At 37.7% G+C, this 21,884-nt stretch overlaps 1 long non-coding RNA gene across 5 annotated transcripts in view; it reads right to left on the reverse strand.

The window, feature by feature from the left end:
• The window catches only part of LOC118535137 (uncharacterized), a 371,536-nt gene that overhangs the window by 16,621 nt on the left and 333,031 nt on the right, over positions 1–21,884 (reverse strand). For all 5 annotated transcript variants that reach the window (XR_004917058.2, XR_013446829.1, XR_013446822.1 and 2 more), the window contains 2 exons: positions 15,367–15,442; positions 13,670–13,826 (listed from right to left, as the gene is read on the reverse strand). This is a non-coding gene — a long non-coding RNA (uncharacterized LOC118535137). The remainder of the gene's footprint in view (positions 1–13,669; positions 13,827–15,366; positions 15,443–21,884) is intronic.

Here is a 21,884-nt window from a genome sequence, read left to right on the forward strand (position 1 = left end):
GTGAAGTTCATATACCTACTTATTTGGAAAAAAAAACATAAAAAAGACAAAGTAATTACTCTATGGCATCTGAAAGGTTGATATCTGTGTGCTGTATATTGCACATTTTCAAAGATGTGGATCATTTCTTTTACTTGTTTTCTATAAAACTTGACTAGGGTATCTATAGTTGGGTGCCAATCACTGGTTCTTTGCTGGCATTACTATTAATCTGTGTGTGTGTGTGTGTGTTCTTTTTTTTTTTTTTTTTTTAGTGTCACGTTAGACCTATCTAATAATATGTGGGTTTTTTTTAAGTACTTGGGACTATTCATAGCTATTACAAGGACTCAGTTTTCATTGGATTATCACTGTGTCTCTCTTATATGATCAATGTATGTCTTACTACTTTGTATTTATTTTATTGCCCATTTCACTTTTTAGGTGTGGCAATGATAGATTGATTACTCAGTGTCATGGGACTTGAGTTCATTTTCTTCAGCAAGAACTGTCCAACCTTTTAGCCCTCTTCTTTAAAAATCAACACTTTCATTCCCATAAATACCAATCTTTGGTAGCCATGTCTTTTCATGCTCACCACAGAAACTAGATTGGAATGCAATTCCTTATAGTTGGTCAAATTTCTGGATCACCAAGGGATGAACAGAACTTAGTCCTGTACTTCTATGGTATAGACTGTAATGACAACACATTGGTATCCACATTTAATCTCAGAAATGTTTTCATCTTTTTGTTTATATTTGGTGTTAGTACATGGGCAAATGCTTTATTTTTTGGTGGCCTTCTCTTTAGACATTCATAAATCTATGTTTGAAAAGAGTTGAGAAAAAACTGCAAGACAACTTTGATACCAAAAAACAATGGAGCATTGTAGTATTTTGTCATTGTCATTCCTAATTTGTTTCATTAATCCTATAGCAAGACCTAGTTAGATTTTATTTTAAGATGGCTTATTTTCTCTATTTATAGCATCCTATAGCAACTAGCATAGCATTTATTATGTTTCTAAACTCATTTGTGGGGGAAGGATAGTCTTATTTTAGGCAGCAGGCAGTAAGTTTTGATGCCTTCATACTGACAACAGAATTTCTATACTGCATAAGGAATGCTTAAGAATGCTAGTAGATAGCCTCCAGGGCTCTGGGGTGTGTGTGTGGGGGGGGGGGGATCTGTACATCTCAGTGACATAGTGACCACAGGGTATAACAGAAACAATGTTGAGTCAGGACTGGGTGGCAATGCTGGGATTCTGTCTCAATCCCTTGAGCTTGGTGTTCAACTATGACCTGGGGAGGCAGGCCTAGATTTTCACTGAGAGCACTTTCTACCGCTACAATCATTCAGTTTATGATGGGCTCCTGAAATGTGTCATTTCTGAAGCTGGATATTTCTCAGTCCAATTCTAAATTATGACAAATGCTCTAAATTAAAGTATTTAATTAACAAATTACTGGGTGATCCATGTATTCATTATTAAATATCTGATCTACTCATAATCACTGAGTATTCTCTGGTGAAGACAGTCAGCCTTTCTAAACTGCCTCACTCATGAAGGTTGATGATATTTCCTTCCCTGTGTAGCAGGTGACATCTTTGGGTACTTTTGATTTTCTATTCTGACTTTACTGCATCCTAATATTTCTGTGATACTGATGAACAGTCTGGATTTCTATCTCCTTAGAGAGCTACGTTGGATATAAGATGCATTTTTCCTGAGACTTGTAGCTTGTTCTTTTATTAAGGCTAATCTTTGGGGTATAAATATGTACATACATACATCCTTCCGATCTGTCTCTGTAATTTCCATTCCTCCTTTCTCTCATTGTTGTCCTCATTCTGATCCGTTTCCTGCCTTTCAGAAACTTAAAGTCATGCAGCCATTTGCTCGGTGACTATCCTATTCTTAAAATATAACTCTGGGGGTGCCTGGGTGGCTCAATCAGTTAAGTGACTGCCTTCAGCTCAGGTCATGATCCCAGGGTCCTGGGATCGAGCCCCACATTGGGCTCCTTGCTCAACGGGGAGCCTGCTTCTCCCTCTCCCTCTGTTGCTCCCCCTGCTTGTGCTCTCTTTCTCTCTCTCTCTGTCTGTCAAATAAATAAATAAAATCTTTAGAAAAACAAAAAAACATAACTCTGAAATATTTGCCAGTTATACCAAAAAAGGAGACTTTAATTCATTTCACTGAAAGTTTCTATCTCCTTTTCTTCCTTCCTCTCTTACCCTAGAGACATCTCTACCCTCTGACTTTTCTTCATCCCAACCACCTGAGAGATGCCCCCTTCAACTTCCCCTCCCCCTTCACTGCACATAAGCTTTCAGGTACTCAATGTACCCGAACCAATGCAAAGAACTCTCATGTGTTAACTGACAACTGTGATTAATTTATAGTGACCAACCATCAGAAGTGTATGGCAAAAAATGAGAAGCTACATTCAGGCTCCTCAGAAAGGGGATCTAAGGTCAATAGTTGAAGTATGCTGTAGGCATGGGATGGCTAAATGAAGGGAAAGAGGTGTGCATTCAGAGTCTTCTTATTCTGCTTGAGGATCACTCATTGTGGACAGTCTAGTCTGAGTGCCTTAGAAGGAATGAAGTGTTATGTGGTGTAATATATTATTTTCATTATCATTTTACCTCCTTTGTAATAGGTAAGGCCTATTTCTCGGTGAACTGAAAGATTTTAGTGATGGTATTTAGTGGTATAGATATTGTAGCTTTCATCTTGTTTTCAATTATATAAACAACACAACCAGTAACTTGAGTAGAATCTGTCCACTTGTCAGGGGGATGCATCTAACTAATGAATGAGTCAATTACTCTGAAGATATTTCCTCATATTGAGATAGTATGACTCTAGGACAAATTTAGAGATATATTTCAGCCATTATCCAAAAAGGCAGTGCTTGCTTGCAGATCAGGGGTCTGCAGACATTCTTTTGCACAGGGGCTGATAGTAAATATTTTCGGCTTTGTGAGCCACTTAAGAGATCCTGGTTGCGTATTATTCTCTTTTTTTAAGCATCCTTTAAAAATGGAAAAGGTATTAGCACATGGTCCTTACAAGGTTTACCAACTTCTGCATTAGATTGCAAACATCAGAGAAACTGCCATATGTAGATCTTTATGAGCTTGCTCCCTTAGATAACAATATTCTCACTAAAATGGACTAAACTTAAATATTACAATTACGAAATTAAAATATAATCCCAAGACAATGTGATGGAAAGTACAGTTATCTTATGGTTTATAAAGCTTTGGTTTTTGTCCTCATTGTAAGTAAGATAAGGAAAATATATGAAAATGAAAAATGAAAAAAAAAAGCCATTTAAAAATATTTTTTTCTGGATAAGTTCCCGAAGACTAAGAGTTTTAAATCACGATGGAAAAATGATTATCTTCAACCTAACCCAATTTACTCTTTACTTGAAACTCATTGTTGTATTCATACTTACACCATCTTACCACATACATCCATTTGCAACAAAAAACAATTTATTAAAAATTCCACTCTGAGCATAAAGAACACCTAGCACATATCTAATCAAGATTCAAAATGCTGATGGTCAGTGGTAGGAATCAGATGCCATAAAGAAGTATTCCCTTTGTAGATATCAGGGAGAGTCTTTTTATCTAGGGAAGAGAAAACAACAGATGCTTTCAGAAACACTATAATTAGTTGGTAGAGCCCAGGTATTCATTATATATGACCTAAAAAGATAGAAATAGGTTGATTTGTAGCCTATTCTGTCATGATGTTCAATCATTGATAATTGTGAATAAAAAGATGCACTACTTGTAAACTGAAGTTTTACATTAACTGAACACAGGTGACCAACTGGAGAATAACCCACTCCTTGCCTTTTCTGAAACTCTTCCTCTTCATATGTGGTGCTGATATACTGGTAAATAATTTAGTGATTCTGACACCAAAAAGAATTATTGGTTTAAGTCTTCTCCATTCTAAGAAGGAAGGTCTTTTTTACATTAACAGAATGTTCATAGTAGGAGAGAAATATAATTTTGCTGTGTAGTGTAAGTAAGGCTAAGAAACATTTATCACTGAATTTCTCAAACCATTTGGTGTTGGAAAGCCTCATCAATCATTTGTGTATATGGTTTATTATTTTTGTTTTACTTCTTTTTTCCACATATAAAAAATAAACAACTTATAAGTAACCTGAGTGAAGATTCAACATGAGTCACAAATACACATTCCAGAACAGAAAGTGTGCCATATCATTTAAAAACTCCTGGACAGAAAGTTTCTATTACCTTTTTGTGCTCCCAAGGAAACCTGATGTACTCATATCTCAAAAGTCTTTTGGTGAAAACTTGTGATTTAAGCAAGTGGAGCAAAATTGATTTCATATTCTCTTTTCGAAGGAAGCTTTTGTTTACTTAATGCTTTCAATATTATTAATTTCTCCTCAATTATGAATGCCTCTATTTGTGAGAAATTAATCTGGGCCAAATACTAAAGCAAGTGTTTAATATGGAAAGGCAAATAAATGGGTTTCAGTCTCATTAATTTTGTTTTCTTTTACTTGGCAAGATATATTTCCATTCAACGAATTTTAATTACTCATCAATTGCATGTGAAGTCCTATGTTATAATAGGTATATTATGGGATACCAAGATGGATCAAGGATGGCCCTTGTTCTGAAAGTCCTTAGCTCTAGTGAGTATGACAATCAAGATATCCAAAACAGTATTAAAATAGGCAGACCTATCATTTGAAATATCACAAACAAAATAAAACTGTTTCTATCCTGATTGTTCATGCTGGATATCTTGGTCTTGCTGTACAATGATTGAGCAGCTGTTGTCTAAATATGTCCTTCATAGCTTTCTTGTTACATATGTGATGATAGGAAAGTGTACTCTTAAAATTAGTTGCTTATATAAAAGAAGAGGCCGGCACACTGACATATACAAAGCAAGAAAGTTGAAAACTATAGATTGTCAAGCAACTCTGAAACCAATTACGAAAATGGAAACTTAATAGAAATGCTTTGCAAATACACTAAATTTCTAAGGTAAACCATTCAATCTTTATAAAGATTTGCTAAGGCGATAGTGCATTTATACAACTTATTTACATAAAGAAATCTGTGATTCTCTTTTATTTAGAAATGATTTTCTATTCTGTAGAATGTGTAAGGTATGATTATACATTTGGGGAGCAATTAAAGCTCTACCTCATCATTACAGTGAATCCTTCCAGACAGAACCATAAACAAACAGCCTAGTCCTCTGCTGGAGACAAGGATGTACACATTTGATTAATGGTTGGCAATGATGACACCTGGAATCCAAACAGTTGGAGTCATACCTCAGGAAATGCTTCAAGGACACAAGGAAGCGCCATCTGAAGCAACACAGATGCTGATAACAGAGAAATAGTTATATCCAGGATGAAAACTGTGAATAAAGGAAGCAACTGAATTTAAATAGAAACCAGAGGGCAGAATGCAAAGCAGGAAAAGGGCTAAGAAAGAACAAAAGCAGTGGGCGTGGCAAGCGGCACCTGCTCTCATGAATCATATGCCTCTTTACCCTCCTTTAGGGTCTCTCTTGAGCTGGCTCCTCTTCAGTCTCCCCTCCTCCAAGTGGGGTCTCCCAATGATTCTCTCCTTTAACCTCTGCTCTTCCCTTATTTTTTAATTTAAATTCAATGAGCCAACATACAGTACAACATTAGTTTCAGATGTAGCTCTTCCCTTATTTGAACTTCAAGTCTTGCTCATTTAAACTTTTGTTTTTCCTGCTTGCTTTTTTTTGCATTCTTTTTTTCCCTGAAGGATAGGACTCATATTTCTATGATTAAAAAAATTATGGATTCGTTTTAAAAACTGGATATTTATTTCTGGATAGTGGTATTTATACTGATAACATTTTAGCGAGTCAAGACTCGTTTATGAAAAGGATGTATAACTCCAAGTCCCACGTGGTCACAGTGGTCATGGTAGGATTTCCAAGGAAATAGAGGTCACAGTTGTTCATCAAGCCTATGTTCAAGCACCCTTATGCGGCTCAACTTATTTGTATCTAAAGTGGAGCTGATATTGCATTTTTGAGGGTGGAAATTAATCTCGCTGAGAGCTGAGATTCTGAAATGACTATTTACGAAGAAATTGCTTTATATCTATGTTTCTTAAAAAAGTTTTTGTTCTTTTGATATATTTTCAAAATTATGCTCTGGTGTAGCTCGGACATGTATTTCCCAGTCCTCGAAGAAGATTTGTATCAAAAGAAAGAAAAGCACATGACCCTACTAATGATGGCTACTGAGAAAACAGACAATATACTTATTTTATATGACTCTCAGCTGAGCTAGTGATTTGACAGTAGGAGAAAAAGCTTGAAACAATTTCCTTCAGAATATAAAGACAGAGAAAAGTCCAGATGGATATAAACTCGACTCTTAGTGAAAGATACACAACTACAAATATTCATGTTGCTGGTGAGTGGATACACAATATAGATGTGCTCTCTTGTCAGCCTCATGAGTAAAAAAATGCAGCTTCTCTTTACAATAAAGTTAGGGAGAGACTAAGTGTTAGTAAAGTCAAAAAGCCTTTGCCAATGAAAAGCTTTTTGGTAAGAGAGTTAAAGCTCAGAGTAAATGGAGAATTCTGGAACCAACGAGGTGGACAAGCTTCAGGAAGACCCTAGTCACTTAGCTTACTCAAGATTAGAGTCACTCTGTTATTGTATTGATAATAGCAAAGGATTTATGGTTTTTACAACTACTTTTTACAAAGTTATGTTATCTATATTTTAATACATAAATCACCAAATTTAAGTCATGGTTCATTTTCTTAGTTGACCATCAGAGGTCATGTTCACTGAGTGAATTATTACTCCTGGTGACAACACACTTTAACTATAGTTACTGTACCAAGGGGAAAAAGACTCACCTTCTAACTCCCCAGGCATTGGCTGTGCAAAACACAATTTATTTGTTCAGTCTGTTATTAACTTAACAAAAATTTGAGTTTATGCCCTAGGCATTGGGGATGCAATAATAAGCAAAAGGACACAGTTTCTTCCCTTACAGAAAGGGAGAGAGAAAATTAAATTACAGTTGAGCCTAAGAAGGATAACTCACAAAGAATACATAATTCTGTTTAGGGTGGCCAGAAAAGGGGTTGGTGTTTTGGCAAAGGGTTGTAATAAGATGTAATTAAAATATTTAAAAAACAAGGGAGAAGAGTGGTCAGATTTGCAATTTAGAAAGACTAATACAATAGAGAATGACAAGAGTGAAAGCAACAATATCTTTTGTAGTTTTTTAGGCCTTTGATGACAATAACCTGGCCTAGGGTGGTGATAGTAGGTAAGGAGAGAAAAGAAGAGATTCAAGAACATTTGCGAATAAATCAAGAAGCTTTGATAATTTGTTAGATGTGAGGGGTAAGGGAAAGGAGAGGACTCAAGAATGACATTCAGATCTTGAGCACCTGAGTAGATGATCAATCAAGGATATTCAATAAATAGTTGGATCTATAAACTGAAAGCACAAATACAGACAATGGAGTCACCAGCATAGAGATGGTGCTATGTAGTCTGTCTGTGATGGGGATTAATAGCCTAGAAAGAAGCACAAGTGCTTTTAATGATGGGTAATGGGAAGAACATGGCAAATTAATAATTCCCCAGGCTTTAAATCTAGCTTTTCACTTTTGTTGGTTTTCAAGAAAATCCTTCATAAAAGAATTAGTTTTATGAATTAATTTAAAAAGTAATTATTTAAGAATAATTACAAAATTATACAAACTATTAACTTGATTGTATGTATACCCTAAAGGGGAATATCAATCATATTTAAAAAGCACATTTTTAATTTATTTTTTTAAAGATTTTTAATTTATTTATTTGACAGAGAGAGAGAGAGAGACAGCGAGAGAGGGAACAGAAGCAGGGGGAGTGGGAGAGGGAGGAGCAGGACCCCGCTGAGCAGGGAGCCCAATACGGAACTCGATCCCAGGACTTTGAGATCATGACCTGAGCTGAAGGTTGACGTTAACGACTGAGCCACCCAGGCGCCCCTAAAAAGCACATTTTTAAAATAATTTTTTCATTTTTAAGTTATTTAAACACAACATTTTAAAACAATGTATATTATCAATCTTAGATAATTTGTCTCTAACAGGAATTCTAAATAGGAAATCACCAAGTATTCATACAAAAACCACTTGTAGCCTCTACTAATTTAGGTTCAAGTGGTGGGGGGGAGGGGGATTCCATAGAAACCAACTAAGCAGTTCACTTGGTTCACTGAAGACAGCCATGACATAGTTACTTTAACTTGCCTGATGGAAAAGTTTCCTGGGCTATTGATGAGCAAGCTATAGTCACAATGAACTTTCAGATAAGATGATGTAATTAATTTTAGTTTCTGTTATTTATAATAAACCTTTTCTTAACATTTTATTCTAACTCATCATCAGTTTGCTCATGATTCCCTAATGTTTATCTTTGACCCATATTTATCTTTTGAACTCCAGACAAATTGGGTAAAATAATATTTTGAGATATGATTTAAGATTTTCTCCTCAACATTTCTTTATAATTTTTGCTCTGCCACCAATTCAGGCATAGTAATTCATTACCTCAGGGGAGGGATAATGCAACAGAAAGCAGAAGTAAATTTGGGAGCTTTTCAATTTCAACAGCCTATCTCTCAAGAGAATGTAGGGAAGAACTCAGAACATAAAAAATGGATTTGGAAGGTTATATGATTAGCCAAAGGGCCCAGGTTTTCCATTCTGGAGACTGGACTGTCTCTTGGCTGGGAAAGAAAATGAATCAGAGGAGAAGCAAAGAAAGCTGAGATATTGATGGATCCCTGAGAAAGGTCTTTGTGCTTGCCTCTCTCCCATTCACCCCACTGCACCCAACGTAGGACCAGGTCCCAAGGCAATGCCCGAAATCCTAGCAGAGACAGAACTTGTTCACCAAACCCTCTCCAGACTTACACTATTGTACATCAAGACTTACTAAAAAGCAACATTAATTAAAACAACGAAATACTGACTAGTATACAACAACGATATAGAATAGGGAGACAAAAGCACCAGTGCATACACAGACACTCGATACATGACAATACTGGCACTATAAACCAATGGCGAAAAGATAGTCTCTGCAATAAAACTGCTGGGTCAACAGCAATTGCATTACTGGGTATTTACCCCAAAGATACAAATGTAGGGATCCGAAGGGGCACGTGCACCCCAATGTTTATAGCAGCAATGTCCACAATAGCCAAACTATGGAAAGAGCTGAGATGTCCATCAACAGACGAATGGATAAAGAAGATGTGGATAAAGAAGATTCCATTATATATATATATATTGGAATATTATGCAGCCATCAAAAAATGAAATCTTGCCATTTGCAACAACGTGGATGGAACTAGAGGGTATTATGCTAAGCAAAATAAGTCAATCAGAGAAAGACAATTATCATATGATCTCACTGATATGTGGAATTTGTGAAACAAGACAGAGGACCATAGGGGAAGGGAGGGAAAAATGAAACAAGATGAAACCAGAGAGGGAGACAAACCATAAGAGACTCTTAATCTCAGGAAACAAACTGAGGGTTGCTGGAGTGGAGGGGGGGTGGGAGGGATGAGGTGGCTGGGTGATAGACTTTGGGGAGGGTATGTGCTATGGTGAGCGCTGTGAATTGTGTAAGACTGATGAATCACAGACCTGTACCCCTGAAACAAATAATACATTATACGTTAATAAACTGGGCTTAGTTGAATTAAAACAACAACAACAACAACAACAAACTGCTGGGCCAATGAAAATTTCAATATTGGGAAAATTGGGACCTTACTCCTACCTCAAACTAAAATATCAAGTCCAGATGGATTATTTTTTGAGATGTGAAAGTTAAAACAATAAAGTTTTTAGAAGACAATATAGTAGACTATCTACACAATCTGAAACTTAGAACAAGGAAAGATTTCTCAAACAACATATAAAAAGCACTAAAAATAAAGTAAAATGGTACAGTCCCAGTCTGGAAATGGCCTTGGCACGCTCAACAAAGATCCTTTAGCTTCCTCACAGGCTTTTTCAATGCCCTGGGCACACCAACGGCAGTCACTGTGAGTAAGACATCTTCCAGAAACAACACTGCAGCAGTTATTGATATAGATTCTTTGAAGATCTCATCTCACCATTCTCTGTAGTGAAGGCTGACTTTGCAGGTTCAGGGACAAAGGTAACTATTTCAAATCTTTAAGGGAAAAATCTTAAAGCCACATCAGAAGAGCATTTGGGAAATGGAAGTCTAATTTTCTGAGATCCAGGAATCTTGTGTTCTATGCTGCCTCTGCTGCTAACTTAGAAAATGTCAGTGTTGGGGCGCCTGGCTGGCTCAGTCGTTAAGCGTCTGCCTTCGACTCAGGTCATGATCCCAGGGTCCTGAAATAGAGCCCCACATCGGGCTCGCTGCTCCGCGGGAAGCCTGCTTCTCCCTTCCAGCTCCCCCTGCTTGTGTTCCTGCTCTCGTTATCTCTCTCTCTGTCAAATAAAATAACTAAAATCTTAAAAAAAAAAAAAAAAAAGAAAGAAAGAAAATGTCAGTGTTTCTGGGCTTTATATTCATTCCCAAGTGGAGGATAATAATGCCAACTTATGCTTGACTATTCAAGGGTGTGATAAAGATAAATGCAGTATTAAGGCTCTGTGAATTCTTCATAGAAAATAAATGCAATGTAAATCCAGCAGTGCCATGATTAAAACATGTTTTATCTTCTCTATATTTCTAGACACAAAGGTTATTTACATAATCCTTCCACTACCTAGAAGAGTTTATGCCCCATCATATCACTTAAATTGATTGCTCTACAGAACTCCCAGATACCTGTACTAGGTTTTCTTGAGTAACAGAATCAGAGCTCAATTATAATTTTTTGAGAAGGAAAGTTTAAAAACAGTGTCTTTCTTAAATGGGCGAAATTTAAATTTCAGTGAATGCAATTTGACAAAAATCCATTAAGTCAGGATTATTCAATGTTGTACTGGAAGACCTCATCAGTATGATAAAGTAAGAAAAAGAAATAAAGATAAAATGTTCAGAATTTCAGATGGTGGGATATTAGCTATAGAAAATCCAAACAAATCTATAACTAAATTATTAAAACTGATGAGTGGGTTTTACATGGTTGGTAGATACAAAGTCAATATTGGCAAAAATTAATTGTATTTTTAATACTAGCAGCAAACAGTTAAATCCGAAAAACAGTGTTTTCATAAGAGCATAAAAACATGAATATTTAGAAATAAATCTCACAAACGATGTCCAAGACCTCTATCCAGAAAACTACAATCATTACTGAAGTACATTAACAAAGGTCAAAGTAAATAAAGTAATAAGGAAATTAAATCACTGTCTCAAAAAAATATCTGCACCCCCATGTTCACTGCAGCATTATTTACGATAACCAAGACATGGATACAACCCGAATCCAAGGAGAGATAAATGGATAAAGAAGTTGTGGTACATACACACACACACACACACACACACACACACAATGGAATATTATTATTCATCCATAAAAAAGAGGGAAGTCCTTCCCATTTGTGGCAACACAGATAAAACTTGAGGGTATTATAGCAAGTGAAATAAGTGAAACAGAGAAAGACAAACACTGTATGATCCCACTTATATGCGGAATCTAAAGAAATCAAACACATAGAAATGGAGACTACATTGGTGGTTGTCAAGGCTGGAGTGGGGGAGTAGGAGAGATGACTGAAGGTGGAGAAAGAGTTCAAACTTCCATTTATAAGATGAATCAGTTCTGGGAATATATGATGACTATAGTTGACAATACTGTATTATATACTTGAAAGTTGCTAAGAGAGTAGATAAAAGTTCTCACCAGACACAAACACACACACACACAGACACACACACACACACAAGGTAACTATGAGCTGATGGATGTGTTAACTAACCTTATTTTGGTAATGATTCCGCAATGTATATGTGTATCAAAATGTCACCTTGTACACTTTAAACTTAAACAATGTTATATGTTAAATTATATCTCAATAATCCTAGGAAAAGAAATTTGTCCCTTAAGACTTTGAAATAGTTACTTCTGTCCCTGAAACTTCAAAGTCAAACCTTCATTACAGGGAATAATTAGATCCAGAGGTTTTCCAAGAGCTGGTATCATAGCAGCTACAGTGTTGTTTACCACAAGATGTCCTTCCCCACAGATCGCTACATGTGTGCACAGTGGGATGGAAAAGTCTGAGAATCAGCTAAAGGCCCTTTGTAGAGGGTGCCGAGGCCATTTGAGGATTTGTGGCTGTATCATCAGTTGCTAGACGTGTTTGAATCTCTATCACACTCACATTTCCTCCAGCAAGTTCTTCTTTAAGCATTTCCTCCAGAAAGTTCTCCATTGCGGACTGATTCCAAGCACATTTAGCTGTTGGTGTAATGCTATTGTTCCATTTTTTTTCTGCTCGTTTTGTGAAGCTGCTTCAAGATTGCTCTACAATGTTTTTTGACCCTCTGTCCCTGCTCTTGGTACTTGATACTCAGAGTCTGTTGTGAAATTTTAAAAAATTTGTTATCTGTAAGTTCTAAGGAAGTGTATGGCAGGGATTAAACTGACAGTTCCAAATGTGAATTTTGAGTCTCATTCGAATTATAAATTTGACATTTTGCCGTTTTTTCAAAACTTCCTTTCTTTGGGTTTTATATTTTCAGTTTACTTTTTTTTTTTTTAATCAAAGCAAGTGAGTGCTGTGGTGATGTCTTCCCAGGAAGGAGATTGCCCACAGAATGCATACTACAACAACTTCAAGCCTGGCATGTGAAACTGTAGAAGCTAGGGATACTGTTAACACCCTGGGTGGGAGGTCTGGCTTGAAGAAGCAACAAAGTCTTCTACTCTCTCTTACGGTTTTATATATCAGCATAAGCCAAGAGCCAAGATGATTTGGGTTTCTATTTTCAGTGTATAATTTGGTTCCTTGAGATGATATTGAACTATTTATATAACAAACATACAGACATTGAATCAATACAACTTTTCTGTGGTTGTTATTGCTGTGTTGGAAAAAAAATTGTACATTGGAATTTTCAAAAATGTAGATCTATGCCAACACCCAAGTAACGACATCAAACCGTATTTCTCCACCTCCTATTTTTATCATTGTGTTATATCAGGATATAGCATGATGTAAACACGAAAGGCTTTCCCTCTGCAGTTTATGCCTGACAGAGATTTCTAGGGAACCCAGCAGGATGGTGGCTCAGTCCGTTAAGGGTCCAATTCTTGGTTTTGGCTTAGGTCATTATCTCAGGGTTGTGGGATCGAGCCCCACTTTGGGCTCTGTGCTCAGCACGGAGTCTGCTTCAGATACTCCACCCCCTCCCCCTCATTCACTCTCTCTCTCTCAAATAAATAAGTAAAATCTTTAAAAAAAACAAGAAAAAAAAAGAAATTTACCTCCTTTCCCCACTAAAATCAATCACCTGGGTATGTGGGAGGGTCTTTACTAACTTATGGTCCCTGAGAAGAGCTGACAGGACGGAGCATGGATGAACCTTGGGGTCGGGAGCAGGATGCAAGACCAACTGAGTCTTGGGCAGAGCACTGTGGCTCCCAGGCATTACCTCAGCAGTTAGGGCAGAAAAAGGCAAAGATTTGCTCCCGTTCGCATGTGAAGTGTCCGGTGCATGTTCAAGAAAGTCGACCCAGAAAATTAGTGTTTGTTTCTCCTCTCCATTCTCCATTCTTCATTCTCCATTTTTCGTGCCAGGCCAATATGACCTGGGAAATGCAGATTACATAAAAACCGAAATACTCTCTTGAGAAAAAGCAAGCACACTCTTCAACTTTCCCTTGGCCCATATTCCTTCATAATTTTCCAACTTCTCAGATAACAGAAACATTTCTCTGCTTCTCTGCCGCCCCCACCCCTCTCATTGGTTTCAGTCAAGGTGTAGTAGCCACGTAAAACTGAATTCTAAGTCATATCCTTTATCACAATATGCTTGGTTTGAATTCATTCCTTCATCCGCTTCCTTACTTGTATTCCTTTTCCTGGTTAATTTCACCCCTCTGTCAAGTCACCTCATGTAAGGTCTTTGTGCTTCACTCTCATCCTGCACACTGCACATTTCCTCTGCCCTCCTCCACTCTTCGGCCCTCGTAGCCAGCCCCATGCAGGTCTGCCCTAAACTGCTGACTCAGCTTCCTGCCTGCAGCCACTATTCCCTCTTTTTGTCCTCCGGAAGCTACTACAATTATGTCTGCAGAATGCAGATTATGTCATTTCTGTAACTTAAAATTGCCTGTGGTTCTACAAAGACTACACTAGATTTTTTAAAACCGGGAGTTGGGGTGGGGGGGATAAAGAGATGCACAATGGCTTTCACAGAGGTCTATGAACCCACTGACACTGTACTTGTTTTATGAGCATGAAGTCTGTTTTTCATAAGAAGAGTGTCAGTGGATCTCAACAGATTCTCAAAAGAGTCTGTGCTGTGACACAGCCTGGGGTCCCCACCCAGTCACCTAAAGCAGTGTAGTGCAAGCATGGGATGCTGGGGGTGTCATCAAAGTTTAGAGTCAGGTGGTCCTGGGTTTCAATTCTGGTTTGATCATCTTGCTGGCTGATCTGGCAAATGGGATAATATCCCTCCTCTCATAGGATTGTTTTAGATATTAAATTTAATAACCATGTAAGGTAACTGGGAAATAATAGACACTCAGCAAATTGTAGCTTCTTCACTGTAAGTCTTTGGACATCCAGTGTAAAAACGTTACTCTCAGCCTCCCTGGTAATAAATGCCTCCTTTATCAGTTGGTTATTTTTGTTTCAAGTTATAAAAAGTCCATATGAAATTGGCTACATCATTTAAGGGAATATATTAGCTCATGTAGCTCAAAAGGTTCAGAGATAGAGTATGCTTCAGGTGCAATTTGTACAGGACTCCACCTCCAATTTTCTATTATATTCAGCTCTGTTCTTCCCCTTGCATCAGCTTCTTCCTCAGGCTGATTTTCCTCATGGTGATGAAGTGACTACAGCAAGTTCAGCCCTCACAACTGCACTTCACACCATCTAACAAGTAAGAGTTTTTGTGTCCTGGAATTCCCAGCCAATGTTTGAGATTCCTTCTGCTTGGACTGAGACTGCCTCACTGGCCCACCCCTGAGCCTACCTCTACTGCTGAGGTTACATCTTTAGTCTTAAGTATCTCTTGAGCCAGTTGAATCCACAAAGGGAATTCGGGGCCATTGTGAAGAACAGTAGCTACAATATTTAAAAATTAATATGACACAGACAACTAATCTGAACACCTACCAGCCCATTCAGAACAGAGAGTGGTTGGATGTAACAACCAGTGTTTCTGGACCGGTGCTGCGAGCTGAGTCTCTGCCTGGGGGAGGGAAGAAGGAAGAAGGTGAGCTGGTGCCTCTCAGGGATCCACTGTGCATACCTACTCAAGAATGAGCTAATCTTCATTATTCTTCAGATCATTCTTTGTAGCTAGAAAATCAGGATTCAGCTTGTGCTACTGCTAACAGGCTTCACCTAGAAAACAAGGTATTTACAAAGAGAAGAAAAGGAAGCTATAACATCTCCTGTTCCCTATAAAGAAAGAAATCTATCAGAGAGAAGAAATACTCATTGTGACTCTAAAAAAAAAGTTTCTAAAAAATCCCACTTTAAAACTTTGGGTTAGTAATTTATACCACTCTCACACACAGAAACACTTAGAAATGTATTACTTGATCTTAATTATTTCAAGCCATTTTCAAAAGTTTAGCAATCCCAAATCAGTTTTTAGTCTACAGTAGGAAGACCACTTAACACTGTTTGCTATTGTTTAGTTTCATTTCATATGAAATTATTCACAAATCCCTTCTCCAGTCCAACCCAGGAATCCCAACTGTTATCCCAAAACAAAGCCTCACATTATGGAGAAACATAACTAGGCAACTTTGCTTCTCCTTTGCCCCCAAGTTCTGCTTTTCTCAGCTATGGGTCTGGAAACTTTCCAGATGCCAGCAGGGCGGGGGAGTCATAACACGGGCTTGGCATGTGAACCTCACCACGGATTCTTCAGCGAAAAGTCAAAGCAATAATGTGAGTGTGCTGGAATGTGGAGGCAGGGGGAGGGGCAGCTGTTCTTTAATCTTAGGTAACATTTTCTTTTGGAAAATCAAATTAAAAAGAGAATGTGCGTCCAGAGTAGCTGGTTTGCAAATCCCTGGTTCATCTGAAAATCTGAAGGAGAATTAACTTCTCTCAGAGGCAAGGGTAACTGCTACTGTTACGCTTGTTTTGTAGTCAAAGGATGCAGTTACACTGGAGGAGTTCTGCAAGAAGAATAACTTATTTTAGGACTTCACATTAAATATATCAGGGATACATGTCATTGTCTTGTTTCACTCATTCATTTATTCATCCATTCATTCCATTCAAGACATGTCTGCTGAGCACCTCTGGTTATCAGGCAGTGTTCTAACTCCTGGAGGATACAACCAAATAGACTAAATCCTCGCTCTCTTGGAGCCTGTATCCTAGTGAAATGTGGACAAAAAAAAAAACCAAGTTTGAAAATATAAAACAAATAAACACAAAATATATATCGAATGGTGATAAGTGATAGGAAAAAAGGTCAGTAGAGTTAATAAATACCAGGAGGCAGGGATCACGGGGGGGGGGGGGCATTTTAGAGCCTCCCTACCACAAGAAGGAAAACATAAAAGTAGAAGCTACATAAATTCATAGACTCATTGACATGGCTAATCTATGCAATATACTTTTTAAGCTTTTTAGTACATTCTTTTTCCTTGCTTTCCAACAATCTAAAATATGCATGTCAGTGTTTCTTTCATCCATTGCTTTTAACATGGTGTCCCTGTTCTGTATGCTATCTATTTTTATTCTATGTTAAGAAATAAAATTTCTTTTTCAAAAGATCCTATTCAGGATTTTCTTCCTTACATGATTAATTATAATTCTACTTCAGTACGGATAGAAACATCCATTATGGATATTGTTAAAATCCTTGGCATCTTTTCTAGAAGTACAAGGAAAACCTCAGTTAAGTGCCCTCAAAAGTACTCACAGGCAAGTTTTGTGGCCAAGATGAAAAATACTTTGGACTACTCCTATGTTTAATAATCTACATAATCAATTAGTCTTCTGCAGTTACTTATAGAATGACAAAGTTGAGTGTATTGAAGAAGTTTGTTCACCTGTCTGTATTCGTCACCAAACTGTAAACTTCTTGAGGGCCTCCCATCAATACACAGTGCCCAGCAAGCACAAGTGATCTGCAAACACATGCTGAATGACTGACCAGCAGTGGCTTCAAAGGGAACCACAGGAAAACTCTGCCAAGACTGCCATATCTAATTAAAAAAAATTATTACAGTCTTTATGTGATAACATACTTCAGAGAAAAATTCAAGGGTTTATGTATCAGCTAACAGTTCCAAAGGATCCCAGATATCAGATATCAGCTCCTCCAGTAGGTCTAAAAGTATAGATGAAGAGCTCAGAGAATATAATCCAGAAGTTACTCTAATGAGCGACATATATTCTGTGACTTGGCACTTGAGCTAGATTGTGAAGACACCAAGAAGATGGAGTAGAGAGCCTTCCATCCAACTGCAGCAGAAGAATTTTTAAACAATTTTGCTTAGTTTACGACTCATATTATGGGGATTGAGTGGGATTGGGTGGAGTTCCAAGATTAGGTTCCATCTAGATAGCAGTGCTTTTAAAATGCTAGAAGTGGGCAAAGAGAAGGAAATCACGAGCAGGGAGATTTAAGGAACTAAAAGAGATGCTAGAGCAAATGTGTCAGTCGAAACAGTACCAAATTTTCAGCTCTTCCCCCCCATCTCCTGTATCATTAGAGAAGGTTGAGGAAGGGAACCATACCTGGCTTTTAGCCTCCCAAGTCCCAGATCCTATCTATCATCCCGAGATGCCATTAGTCTCTTGCCAGGTATTCCTTCCGCTTTTATTTTAAATTAAAAGATAGTGAAGGGGTAGATTATTGAGCTAGCAGAGATCACCATCAATGGCTAAGCTTGGCCTTGCCCTCCAACCACCACTGGCCTCCTTGTTCCTGCTGTGACCACTGCCACACACAGGATTTATCCTCAGGCATGGTGGTAGCTGACTAGGTTAGGGCTACAGGTTTTTTGCTTTTGTTTTTGTTTTTTAGCAACTCTTTTTTACAAAAATATTTTGAAGCAATCAGATGCAATATACTGCAATGGGATCTATTCTGCAAAGCTTTTCCTGACCAACCCCCAATTGATTTAAATGACCCTCCTCTTTCTGCCTTTCCTGCCGTGAGTATCTCTATCTCAGTACTAACCACACTGCACTGTCCTCCCTGATTTACCTGTTCCTCTCCCCACTAGGGTGACCATTAGGGTCCTGGCATATTATTTTTTATTATGTTCAGTTAGTCAGCATACAGTACATCATTAGTTTTTGATGTAGTGTTCAATGATTCATTAGTTGCGGATAACACCCAGAGCTCATCACAACATGTGCCCTCCTTAATACCCATTACCTGGTTACCCCATCCCCCCACCCTTCTCTCTTCTGTAGCCCTGTTTGTTCCCTGGAGTCCAGAGTCTTTCATGGTTTGTCTCCCTCTCTGATTTCTTCCCATTCAGTTTTCCCTCCCTTTCCCTGTGGTCCTCCGTTCTATTGTGTATGTTCCACATATGAGTGAATCCATATGATAATTGTCTTTCTCTGCTTGACTTACTTCACTTAGCATAAACCTCCAGTTCCATCCATGTGGATGCAAATGGTGGGTATTCATCCTTTCTGATGGCTGAATAATATTCCATTGTATATATGGACCACACCTTCTTTATCAAATGTCCACAATAGCCAAACTGTGGAAGGAGCCGAGATGCCCTTCAACAGATGAATGGATAAAGAGGATCCTGGCATATTAGACATGCTGGATGTCACAAACACTTAATATTATTTGACTGAAACAGTGAAATGAGTGAATGAAAGAAATGAGGATTTAATTAGGGGCATCATCCTTTTTCATTCCTAACTCTGCAAAGGTACTAAGCTGGGTGGGAAAGAAATGGATAAGAATTTCTGGATGGTCTCTCTTATGTTAATAATGTTAAGAAGCCACTTCTTCCAACCCCAGCACTACTGCCACCAGGCAGGTTTTGTAGGAATGCTCACACCTGTCAGTTTGGAAGCTGTGGGCGCTATACGTGTGTACTTCGCTGAACTGTTATTCAGGCAGAGATTGAATGACAACTGACCTCCCTGAGCCAGTAGAGCTGTCACTGTTTATTATCTTATACACGGGATTATATAGTATTTATAGTATATAGTATTTATAGTACTATATTACATTCATAGTATTTACAAAGACCTTGGTGCAAGGCATGGTTTCTCCACTTGGAGTCATGCAATCTTGGTTAGACCACTTAACTGTCTGAGTTTCTCCATTTGTACAATAGAGATAATAATAATAATAATAATAAGAAGAAGAAGAAGAAGAAGAGGAAATGACATCAACAAACACAGCCACACTGCTTTTCCCCTGTGGTGCACTTGTTGTGAGGACCAAAGAGATGAAGATTATGAAACTATTTCCTAAACTATAAAGTACAGTGCCCACCATTTCTGCCAAGAGCCTCTTTGAGGAGCAAACACAGGAAGCAAGAATTGACTGATGGGAATGAGTTCAAGAGGTTAATATTCTTTGTTTTAGGAGAGGGACTTTCCAAAATCATAATGCCTTTATGAATCAGCAAAGGGGTCAAGTTTGAACCCTCCTTTCACACATGAATATGATTTATCTTTATTTAATATCTCAAAATGTTGATGGGGAACGAATTCTGAGTAAACATACCAAGTGGAGTCTTATCTCTGGGGCTATTAATGAGTTTTAAGTTCCAAGCACCTCTTAAGATCTTATAAAGACTGAAAACTCTTGAGTAGAGAGGGAAGATTTTAAACAAATAATCCAAGATTACTGCCAACATTCTTTTTTTCTTTTTACTGCCAACATTCTTAAGAAAGACATTGCATATTTCTACATCAGTAGATGTGTCTGCTTTAGCGTGCTATATGCTAGACTTCCACGACAAATTTCACAACTCAGTGTAGATGCATTCTACTGGACCACAAATACGTTCTTGCTGGGGCACAGTCCATCCCCAAGGCACCAGGTGTTTCTCAGAAAGGAATCAGAAGCTCTGCACTCTTTCTTAGGTCTTTTTTCCATTGTTTTACCATAGACTCATTGCAAACAGTTTCTCTAGGAAGAAAAAATAGAGTGAGATTTCCAGGAGAAGAGAACCTTGTAGCTCAAGAGAGGTGACTTACGCTGTGTGAAGTGTATCTTGAATATATTTAGGCAATTTAGGCACCACCTTTCTTTGACTTTTCCTCTCTGAAATAGGCAAAATAAGAAGAAATGGCTTTTACTGGGGCATCTCAGTGGCTTAGTCGGTCAAGCATCCGACTCTTGATCTCAGCTCAGGTCTTGATCTCAGCTTAGGTCTTGATCTCAGGGTCATGAGTTCAAGCCCTATGTTGGACTCCATGCTGGGTGTGGAGTCTACTTCAAAAAAAGAAAAAAGAAATGGCTTTTACTCATGAGCACTCCACTGTTCAATTAAAATTAGAGTGGGGAAAAATGAAAGTTACAAACTCCCAGTTATAACATGAGTAAGTCATGAGGATGTAATGTACAGCATGGTGACTATAGTTAACAATACTGTAATGCATTTTTGAAAGTTGCTAAGAGAGTAGATCTTAAAAGTTCTCATCCCAGTAAAAAAATCTATAACTGTGTATGGCAACAGACATTAACTAGACTTATTGTGGTGATCATTTTGCAATATACACAAATATCTAATCATTATGTTGTACACCTGAAACTAATATAAGGTAATATGTCAATTATTCCTCAGTTTAAAAAAAAAAGAGAGATTAGTTAGCTTCAGCTCATTCTTAAGATATCAGGAGCCACTGACCAGGTTCCCCATTTTTCCAAATCAACCATTATATGTTCTTGTAGCATTGTATCTCTCTCCTTCATAATGCTTAGCCTAGTCGTGATTTTATAGTTTATAGATTCCTTTATTTAAGAGCGGCAGGCCCTGGACCAAACTACATGGGTTAAAGTTCTGACTCTACCACTTACTAGGCTGGGTGACCAATCACCTTACAGTTCTGTACTGCTATTTCTTCATCTGTAAAATGGGAACAATAATAGTCCCTACCAAATGGAGTTGTGAGGATTAAACATGGAGAGATAACATGGAGAGCCCTTAGAAAAATGCCCTCCACAGAGTAAGTGCTTAATAGATGTTAACTATTTGTTCTGTTTTGTTGTAGCTCTGCCAGCTTCAAGTTTTATGAGAGCAGGCATATCGTTGCCTAACACCTGCCCTGCTGTCATACCAAAGAACCTTCTTAAGTAAGCATTTGTTGAATAAATGAATAAATAACTTATTCTGTAAGATTTCATCCAGGTTTGCAAGTATCCCATTTTTATAGTAACTCCGGAAAATAAAGTAGAAAGCAAAATCAATTACGGTGGAAGTTGGTTCTAAAATACTTGACATTTGACCTCAATTACTTCTTAGATTAATACAAGGTAAAATGAATAAAATGTTAAACTGAAAACTAAGAACAGTATTTCAAAGAAACTCATGCCTATTTGTTAAATTTTGCATTATAGCTTAATAAGTCATTTGCTTTTGGGGGAATGAAAACCATTAGAATACATTTTAAATATCAATATATGATATCTCCAGGATCCAGTACTGAAAATTTATGGAAGCTTTTAAGATCTA

The sequence above is a fragment of the Halichoerus grypus genome, chromosome 1 (assembly GCF_964656455.1).
Source record: "Halichoerus grypus chromosome 1, mHalGry1.hap1.1, whole genome shotgun sequence".
Classification (NCBI taxonomy): Eukaryota; Metazoa; Chordata; class Mammalia; order Carnivora; family Phocidae; genus Halichoerus; species Halichoerus grypus.